The sequence below is a fragment of the Aptenodytes patagonicus genome, chromosome 5, assembly GCF_965638725.1.
Source record: "Aptenodytes patagonicus chromosome 5, bAptPat1.pri.cur, whole genome shotgun sequence".
NCBI lineage: Eukaryota > Metazoa > Chordata > Aves > Sphenisciformes > Spheniscidae > Aptenodytes > Aptenodytes patagonicus.
Window position 1 is genome coordinate 51,955,207 of NC_134953.1, and position 10,536 is coordinate 51,965,742.

The window sequence follows — 10,536 nt, forward strand, 5'->3', positions numbered from 1 at the left end:
CTCACCCTACACTGTCAGTTCACTGCTCAGGTAGGATTCAGTCTCTGACTTTCTGTTCTCCCAGATCTTGCAGATCCCCAAACTGATGTCTGATAGTGCCTTCAGTTTGCAGCATGCAGTAATTCTGATTTCAGTGGGCAGAGCAAACCCTGCCTTTGCCCTAATGTAGCTGAGATCAGTAACTAATGACCTCTTTTTCTGGGCTCTTTCAGCACAGGCAGCTTTGTCCTGTCTCCCCCAACAGACTGCACTCTCTACAGCAAGGAGAGAAATAATACCACCTTACTATAGCAAGGAGAGAAATACCACCTCACAAAAGATGGCTGAGCACATCATTGCGGTGATCCAAACCAGCCATGCAACAGGCAGGACAGGTGCATGTACCAAAGAGAAAGGATGTAGGAACCAGTGGACTACCTTCCATTGCTGCCTTCTCAGGCAGACAGATCTACTTACAGTCAGGCTTTTATGGCCTCCAGCATCTCAGCATTACAGCATGTTATAATAATTAGTACATTGATCCCTTCCACCTCACTGTCAGGTGGGGAAGTACTAGTTAGCTTCATTGCATGTATGGGAACCCCAGAAAGCAGAGTTACCTTCATCGCGTTTTACTTCAGCTGCTTAGTCCAACTGGTTATTGGAACTACCTAATAATCAGAGAAGCAAGGCCAGTACCTCTGCAAGACTTTTCAGTCCATCTGATGCTAGTGGAAAAACCTGACGTTAGGAATATCCTGTCTCTCTCTGCTGCTGGTCTTCAGCTGGGACCATATACCTAATGTTAAATGAGCTGAATCTCACCTTGAGGGAAGAGGGGCCTTAGAGAGTTGTATGCGTTAGAGCAGGGAACAGAACCCAGCTCTCCTTAGTCACAGTCATGTGCTCATACCCCTGAGCCATTTTCTCTCTTATTTGTGTAAACTGAGGGGACTTGGGTTTCCAGCATGGTAAACAAGGATTTAGCTACTTCCTCCCTCCTCACAAATAACTTTCCCTGAAATTAACATGATAAACACAACCCTTGCTCTAAAAAAGCCTTTCTGCTTAGTGTTGTTTTTGTAACCGATCCTCTGCTGGAAAACAAGCAACTAAAATTTCTGCTAAAAACAACCCAAGGGAACCTCTTAACAATAACATTACAAGCAGTCTTATACCCTGCTCCACTGGGTCCTGTGACAGAAGGGTGGACACCCACCCACGGATGGGTTTGTAACCCTGTGTGATAAAGAAGCGCTAGGGCAGCTGGCAGCACACAGACAGCGGCATAGAGTGCCTCGCTACCCTCCAGCTTTGTGCCGTGCTTGTCAGACAAGAGTGGACAGAGCAGCCCCTAGCACCTGGGATCAGGAGCCAGAAAGAAGCTGTGGCCTCATGCTGGGCATGTGTGAGTTGCAACAGTGGTGGTGGGAAAGGAGTGGGGTGTTTGACATAGAAAGCGGGAGACTTGACAGGCTGGAATATTTTCATCCTCAAACACCCCACTGTGAGAATGGCTTTCAAATAATGACATTTTAGGAAATAATAATCTTGTGCTTCTAGTTAACACCCTTTAAGGCTTAACTGCATCGTGAAGGTTAGAAAGTTGTCCTTTCAAAATGAAAATTCTCACATAACTAGAGAATGTAGAAGTGGGTCTAACCTGGCTTTGCAGATCGTGTCCTTCCTTTCTGTCCCATAAAAATAAGTGCACACAAATAGCCTGATGTATCTATAGAAGCACAGTGGCAGAAATCAAAGATCAAGCCAAAGGTGATGAGTAAGGAGAAGGCAGTCACAGATAGGAGAAAAACAGGGATTGTGCTACTCCTTTTGACTGGGGAATACCGAGAAACTTGCTGCCTACCGCATAGTCTAGGAATATGTGTTGGAACTGTGCCTTCTAAATGTCTCTACTTAAGGTTAGGCCTAAAAGCACGAAGCAGCTTACAGCACTTTCATTCATAGGTCTCAAAGGAGACAGTGCAGAGAGGGGCATATGGTAATCCCTACTGTAGAAGGGAAAACAGTGGCCCGGAGCATCGTATCACTGAGTAGCCAAGTTGGGAATCCCACCTGAATCAATCCCATCTCTGGACAAAGCTGCCACTTCCCTATGAGTACAACAGGTAAGTTTTCACAGGCTGGGGCTAGGTTTTCTGTGGCGTGCCATGTACCTTTCCTTCACAAGGGAGCTGAGAATGACAGCTAGCAACCAGCCCTCAGCCAGGACCTCACTGCTGCTAGAGGCAGAGCAGGGCCTGCAAGGAGAGTGTCTTGGTACGGTAGGACGGGAGTTCCAGCCAGGACGGCTGAGGTGAAAATCCTGCTCAAATCCATATGAGACACCCTTGCAGCTCAAGACATCCATCAGCTAATCCTCCCTTTGGCAATCTCCACACTTACCCCTTCCGTCAAAGGAGCTTGGATTACAACGGCTGCTGTCTTAATGAGTGAGACTCCGAAAGAAGCTGGTTTCTCCAGGACAAAAAATAAAGTGCTTTTTGCACTCTCTGGATCACCTTGCCTCGTAAGAGAACCAGGCATTTAACAGTTACTGAGCCTCAGGAGGGAGGCGAGTGCACCCAGAGACCTGTGCGTACAGACAAGTTGGGGCCGAGAGAAGCTAAGTGCCTTGTCTCATGCCACAAGGTAATCATGACCTGAACTGGGCACAGAATCTGCATGTCCCACCTTGCAGGTTTTTGAGCAGACTGTGAGGCCAAGGCCCTGGCCATTCACTGTCACTACAGACCTAGTGGTGTTCTTTGGCACAGGAGAGGTGTTAACTCACGTTTCCTGGCCGCACTCCAATTTGTCTGACTATATTCTTGCTTTCTTAAATTCCTGCCCCACCCAACCAACCAGTTTTGGCTGTTTGCCGAATCCCCCAATCGCTTGTTGCTGTTGGTTGTGGAATGGCCCCTCTTTCACCCTGGAGCTCACTGCATTGTGTTGCTTAAATGATCTCAGGTTGTAAGGTTATCTACCATGACATTCCCTGTTCCAGAGAAGCACATTTGCAAGATGAGTTCCCCCCCTTCCTTTCCAACCCTTGGAAGTGTGGCTGTCACAAAAAGGATGGTGGAGTAGGATGGTCTCATGCGCTGTTGCAGAGCTGATGTGCTTAGAGAGGGCTTTCCAGTTTCTCAGTTCCTCTCATTGCTGTTTTCCCTATAACTATTGGAACAAACTGCCCATGCCCGTCTAATCAAAGAAATGTGAAGTTAGCAAGAGGCCCCAAATACATTTCCTGGCAACAAGACAAAAGTAAGTCTACTGAGAAGTTTATGCAAAGAGAATATTTCTAGTGTATACAGTTCTGTCTTGTTCTCAGATGCCCATACCAAAGCAATTACTGTTCAGGAGATGCCAACTGGCTGGAAGAACCTGTTCATTCTGGGCCTGTAATGGAGTCTGTGAGGAGCTCAGCTTCCTGGTGTGGAAGAAGGTAAGTGTGTGTGAGGAAGGGAGGCTGGGACATGTTTATTTGGGAGGGTAACCTTTCTGGGCTGGGAGCCTACTTTTTAATTTATTTGGTGGTCCGGGAAAATTCGTCACATCACATTCTTCAGCTCCTATTTCCACTGAGGTGATTACATCACCCCAGAGTCTTAGCTAGCTAACAGGGATGCAGCTGTATAAAGTGCAGGCTGGCTGTTTCATGATGGCAGCGGTGCGGTTTGTCCCTAAGACAAAGAAAGTTGCACAGGAGAGGTAGAAGTCTGGGTCCAGCCAGGGAAATGCAGATCCAAGGCCAACCCTGAACTTCGAGCCAGCTCACGGATGTTTTTTTCCATGTCTGCTTTTACCCCACCCTTGAGCTCCTCACGTCAGATCCAGAGACGCATGTGGCCTCTATGTTCCTGTAAGCACAATGGCTGCTGTTTCTGGGTTCCTGGGAGAAATGCCCAGGACGAGTACCAGGGCTTTCAAGTGATAATTCCAATGGTCTGAGAAGCATTTTGATGGTCTGGAGTTGCAGGGCATCTTGGCTTCTTGACAGCACTGTATTTTGCAAAACAAGGATGAGAGATCAAGGCCTGCAGGAGTTGGGGCAAAGACGGAGAGACAGGGTTGTGGCAAAGCACTGAGAGCTGAAGAAGGTGGAAGGGGAGAGCCCTAGAGTGTGGGGTTTCTACAGTAGAGAATCAGTGGCTCTCCCACTCACATACTCGCTTTTTGGTGTCATCCCACATGCTAGCATGAATACAGGAGAAAACTTGGTGTCTGCTGGGTCACAACCCCTTGCTACGGCGTGCCTGGGTTCAGGCTCTCGGTATTCAAAGGGACATTGGGGTATTTACTCACGGAGTCTCACAGCACCTCTGAGAGGTGTCCGAGTACTTTACCACTGTTTTGCTCACAGCAGTGGTAAAGCAGTGTGGGGAATCGCCTTTCACAGCCAGAGAATGCGGCAGTGTCAAAGTCAGAAGGAGAAAACTTAGGGCTGCCTGGTGCTCAGCTCACTGTGTTCTCTTCCAGACGCTGCTGCTTCCTCTGCAGAATGCTGAATCTGCTTCTGAACCCCATGTCTCATGTTTCTTGTCTATCTTTACACCAAAATCTTAACAGCAGTTTAAAACTGGCATAATTGGTTTTGATGAAATGCATCTCTCAGCTCTTGCAGGCAGGGATTCTGTTTTCAAAAGCTGAACTGTTCCTCCTGCAACGCAATGCAACCATACTTTCAGAGAGTTAATAAATCTATGCGTGCCCTTTAAAAGAAGAAATCAGGAGGATTTTTTAGACATTTTTAGGCAAAGGTTCTTTTTTTCTTTTTTTTTTTTCATGCAGCCTCCTTGGTAACCAGTTAAAACAAATTCCTCTAGACTGTAAACTAGAGATAATGGAGTTCGCCTTTAATCTCAGTCCGCTACAGATCAAGTTACCTCTTAGAAATTACTTATCCTGGCCAAGCAAATGAATTGGAATTGATGTTCTTAATTGTTTTCTAAATTGCTGTTCCCCACTCCCTTCCTCCCCTTCTCTCCACACAGCTGTTTTGCATCAGAGTCTAGTCTAATGGGTACTGTCACTCACACGAGGGGGTGAAGTCATGTGGTCATAAAAGAGAAAGATTGGGGGAAGAGAGGGAAATACCACCCAGTGCATTATCTGGCTGTGACACACACAAATTGAATAGAAATAATTCCTCCTAGGGGGCTAGTCCCAACAATGGACACAGTTCTCTCTTGGGCTAGAAAAATGTGGAGACTCACTCCGTTCTCCGATACTCGTTTCTCTTTCACAGAGAAGGAAGATGATTAAAGTGCTAGTTTGGGACACAGGAAACCTGAGGTGAAACTGCTGACTCTGCGGCAACCTCCTTTGTCTGGTTTTGTGCAAGTTGCTTTGTTCATGCCTTAGTGGCTGTATTTGTAACACATAAATAATACAATTCCCTTCCTTTCTGCTCAGGGCAACAATGGTCTTTCATTAGCTGTATCTTACAAAACAGCTTAACCTGCTCTCTGTCTCCAAAAAGTGCTTCAGTACTCCCTGTGTTTATATATATTAGTCTCCAGCTCACTTGGAACTTGCGTTGCAAAGCCTTTGGGCTCTGGGAGCATCAGGCCAGGACTTAACACCGGAATCCCATCCCTCCACATCCTCTAAAGTGGGAACAGATCTCAAGTCTTAAGCAGGAACCATCTCCTGAGGATATTTTGCTCATATAAAAATCATTCCTGCATGTTAAATGTATGCAAACAAACCATTTCACAAACTTCATGTCCTGCCACTATGTTCCCTCCCAACCTACAAATGACCAATAATCCCAGTTTTGCTGCCAGCAGTTTTTCAAAATTCAGCTGTTCCCTTTCAGACCTTGTACTTCCATAGACTGGCAACTGTTTTCTGCTCATCTGTCCATTCAGAGTAGAACCTAAAAGAGCAGAGGTTATCCTCTTCTTAACCTCTCCCAGAAGGTCTTTCTTGACAAACAACAGTCTATCACTTACTCTCGTTACACTGTCAGGTTAGGTTTCTGAGGGAGACCAGGGAAACGGAGAATTTGCTGCCCACATAACGTCCTGAGGTGCCTGCTGGAAAAGCAGCAGACTCTTGGATACCTGTTTGTAATATCTGAGAACACTGTGTAGAATAAGTCCAAGAAAAAATGGCAGGAAAGAAGGAGTTTTATACAAAACAAGTTAAAAAATCATGCTAACTGCTGGAAGTGGTGAGGAAAGCTGACTATCATAAGCGTGGAGACTTTTTCCCTCCTTTTCAGTAAGGAGAATGTGGATTGCTTGGGCTTACTGCAGCACTGCACACAACTATCAGGTACCAGATCATTGTTGACACTAGCAAAATCACGTGCATTTATTCTGCAAATGCTAGCCTGCAGGAGCTGCACATTTAGCATTCTTCATAACTGGAAAGAGACTCTAACACTGGCTGACCTGTCTTGTTTCTTAGGAAGTGTAATGCAAATAGTTATGATGATTCATGTTAACATCACAGTGCAAATACCCTTACCTCCACGGAGAAAGGAGAAGGGAAAGAAAATCTACCTGTGACAAACCTTAGTTACGTGTCTGGGAGGTGACCTGAGGTGGTTATGGAGAAAATGATGTGCGAATCCAGAGAGAATGGATTTTGCTTTGCTTTGCTCTTCTGCAGTTAGTCATCTCTGAAACAGGTAGGGCCAAGAGCTGGTCACTGTCCTGGAAGGAAGAAAATCGAATGTGCAGGTGTTGGGTGTTGTGAGTGAGGTTTTCAAAAGCATGAATGTGAGTTAGGAGCACAACTTCCAAGTCATGTGAATCAGGTACACCTAATTGTCTAAATCTGGGATTCATTCAGCTGTCTAATAGTCTAAGTGCCCAGTTCAAAGCTAGTTTTCTGAGATGTCTCAGATCTCAGGGTAGCGAGACAGGCAATTCATGAGGCTGATAGATCCTGCCCATCACAGGCACTACGCTAGAAGGCTAGTTGCCTCTATCAGCAATCACAGGAGTCGTCCCTTACCTGGTTCTGTCAAAGTAAACCAGAACAGCAGACTTAGTATTTAAAGTGACTAAGTATGACTGTGGCTCACAGGAGAATGACCTCTAGGAAGGAATGGCTACAAAAAGGTGTAGGTAGGCAGTAGTGTCCTTCTTCTGCCTTCACATGCAGGCACTATTTTTCAGTCTGGGACGGAAAGCAGACAAAAGGTGATTAGAGCAATGCTCAGGAAGGAACTCTGACCTTCTCATCACAGCTTCCTTTTATCACAGGAGGATTTTTCTAGCTGTCAGAGCTATAAGCTGAGCTCCTGCTCTTTTTGCTTCTCACTGCGTTACCAGTAAGGAAGAATCTGCAACCAGCATTTTGCTGAAGAGGTGCCAGGAAGAAGGGAACCCAATGTGCTTTTTCTGTAGCAGTGTGTGCTAATAGCAGGAAGGAGAAAAAATTCATTTATGTCAATGAAGCAAACAGATGTGACCCTTAGATGGTGCTACCCTTGCTGACATTAGGTACTTGCTGACTCCTTGAATAGCGCCATTCAAATCAATGTAACTGCTCTTGGAGCGAGGTTCTGCTCAGTGTTAATGAAGATGTCGGAATCTGCCCCATGGGGAATAAATGCGTTGAGCAAGAAGGGGCTCTTTTATAACCTCTTTCCTAGAACATGTTTGGAGGCCTACATTTGCAGCTGGTTCCTATCTCAAAGCCGGGCCAAACCAAGCCCCCCTCACCAGAAGATGCAAGCGTGCCCAGACTTTTGGAAGTTCAGCTCCAGATCCAGACATGAGGCCTGATCCAAAGTCGATAGACTCCCACTAACCTAAACAGACATTTGGCCCGAGCCTCCGTGACTTGGGCCCATCCTGACACAAAGCAATACACCATACACCAATACTACTGGGGTGTCTGGGCCCATGTTTGTAAGAATATGATCCCTTTTCATTTTTTTCTTCTTGTTTTTAATTTTTTTTTGGGGAAGGGATTGGTCTCAAGGAGGCATAAACTCCCTTCTTTTCCATCCCTGATTGAGTATCAAACTCCTCCGCTGAGATTTCTCCATGGAGACATTGGGTTTTCCTGGCAGGCAGGGTTGCAAACTACTCAGCGGAATGTCTACAGCTCTGCAGCTCCGGAGGAGCCAGAAGGCTGGGCATCCCAGCCAAGGGAAATACCGCTGTCGTCCCAAGAACACTTTCATGGAGACTGAGGTGCATACTGGATTAGAGGCGGCTAAGCTGGGTTCTTGGGGTTTTTTGTTGGTTTCCTTTTTCCCCTCGAAAATCTAAAGCATGGGGAAGAGAAATCCACAGACGAGAAATCTGGGGATCCTTGTGGATGTTGCGAAATGTGGTTTGTTAATGGATCTTTTTACTTCTGGTACTTCTGGCTTGTTCAACACATACGCACACATACACACATACAGAGAATAACTTGGCAAGCTTGTGTTTTCGTGGCACAGCACCAGGAAATGGGAGTTCCCCTCCCAACAGAGAAGATCAGGGCAATGAGGCAAAGGTACGGAATCAGACCCAGCCTGAGTCTCAGTGGAGTGCTGGCCCGGACAACTCTTACACAAATAATCTCCAGGAGCTCTGAACCCATGCTTCATTGTGGACACAGACAGTGCTGTAGAAAAAACAGACTGAAATTGCTTCTCTTTCATGGCATCTGTAGTGTAAAAACAGTTTTCGTCCAAGACATTTGTGGTCGGAAAATCCTGACACCTCATAAATTATCTCAGAGGCGCAACAAAGCTTCAAAAAGATGAAACTCAATGCTGAGGTCAGCAGGAATTTTTTTGCATCTTCTGCAGTGGAGGAGCATTTTCAGGAAAACCACCACAAAAAGAGGCAGCAAGAAGAGAGAATATTTCTTGGCATGAGAGCCTCAGTGCTCAGGGGAGTAAGGCGTCTTCTATTATTTATTTTTGGCCACCTCTGTGTTCACACATCATCAGAACATGATCCAAGCGACCAGGGGCAGCCTGATAGCGAGGTGGCTGCTGCAGTTAGGTGACACTTCCAGGTCCACCTAAACACTCAGGCTAATTACCCTTGCATAGTGCTGGGGGCTACATGGGTTGAGCACTTTCCAGGATTGGTCTGACAACACTTTATAGGTGAGGTGGTGTGGGATAGGGGTGAAGTACTGCAAAACCACAGTAGGCTTCAGTGTGAGTTTGCAGAGAGCATGGAACAGTCTTGCGAGGAATGGTTTATGGTCATACACACAAGCAGTCAGTTGGCATTTTTTAAAGCTGTTTTCCTATTCCTCTTGACTAGAAATGCAAACCCACTGCTGGAGCTCTGGCTGCCCTGCTGCGTGAGGCTAAGCAGGCTGCTTAATCCCTCACCCCTTCCCATAACTATAGCTAGTCTGAATGAGGACAACTGCGTGGCAGTTTCCCTTGCTCTCTTCTTGGGTATATTTTCTTTGCTATATAGAGGAGAGTTTCCTTCTTCCAGACAAGAACAAGGTAGAGAAAGAGGACCCTGAGGGTGATGTCACACACAGTCCTTTTTAACACAAGAACCTCTGCAGGTTCTCAGTTACCACATGCGGGTATTGGGGTGGCAACCAACTTTCCTCTGCAGCACATTAAACCCCGTGTTGGTCAAAACAGAGGGAAATTGAGGTGGTGCTTGAAAGGAGAACAGACACCTGGTGTCCAGGATGACCTGTGGTTCCCCTGTTGTGGCGTGTGGCAGGAAGGACCTAGCCAAAGCCAGTTAGTTCAGGAAAGAAAGGCTTTTCTGGGGGGTGAAAAGTGGAAGAGATGTTTCTGTCAGGAAGAAATCATCTGTCCTGTAGCAGGCCCTGTTGCTGCTCCTACCAGCCTGCTGCCTTATGTAACTGCTGCCATCCTGATCTGTGCCTGGCCTTGCCCTGCAGTGCTCATGGCAGGAGGTCTGGTGTGCTGTGCAGTGCTGGAGTTGGGCCTGCAGCCTGGTGAGGGCTGCTTGGGAAAGGCAATGCCCAGGATGTGACAGCCAGCCCTCCTGCAGGGTCCCAGCACAAGGGGGATGCTGCCAATGTAAAGCCAGTTTTGCAGGCGGGGACAATCCCCCCTGGGACAGACAGTGGGTTTTAGGGTTGTTATTTATCCCCTTTACCGAGTGATCATCAAAATGGCTCCATTTTAATCTGTAGCATTGCCTGTTGCTTTTATGTGTCTTATTTTGGAGAGTGAAGTTACAGGGTAAGATATGAACTGCTTTCCATTTCTGTGGGTGGACAAAACTTTCAGATTTAAAACTTCTCTCCATATGTTCAGCCCTCTGAGTCCCTAGCAGGATCTGACCTCCCTGCCCACTTAGTAAATCAATGGTTTCTAAGGCATGTAGAACTGATTTTATGGCAGCAAGATGCATTTCACTAGATTTATGTTATTAAACTGGAGGGGGGGAAGCCTCCTTTTATTTGGGGCAGTCCTTGAGTTTTACAGGCTTGTTTGAGTAAGTAATTATTTTGGTAATGCCGGGGCCTCCTTTATTGAATCGTAAATGCATCCTGAACAGCTCTTGGAATAACAAGCAGACCTTTCCCTGAAAGTCTATGGATTGCCCTGATTAGCAAATCTGAACATTGGTAGTTTACTCT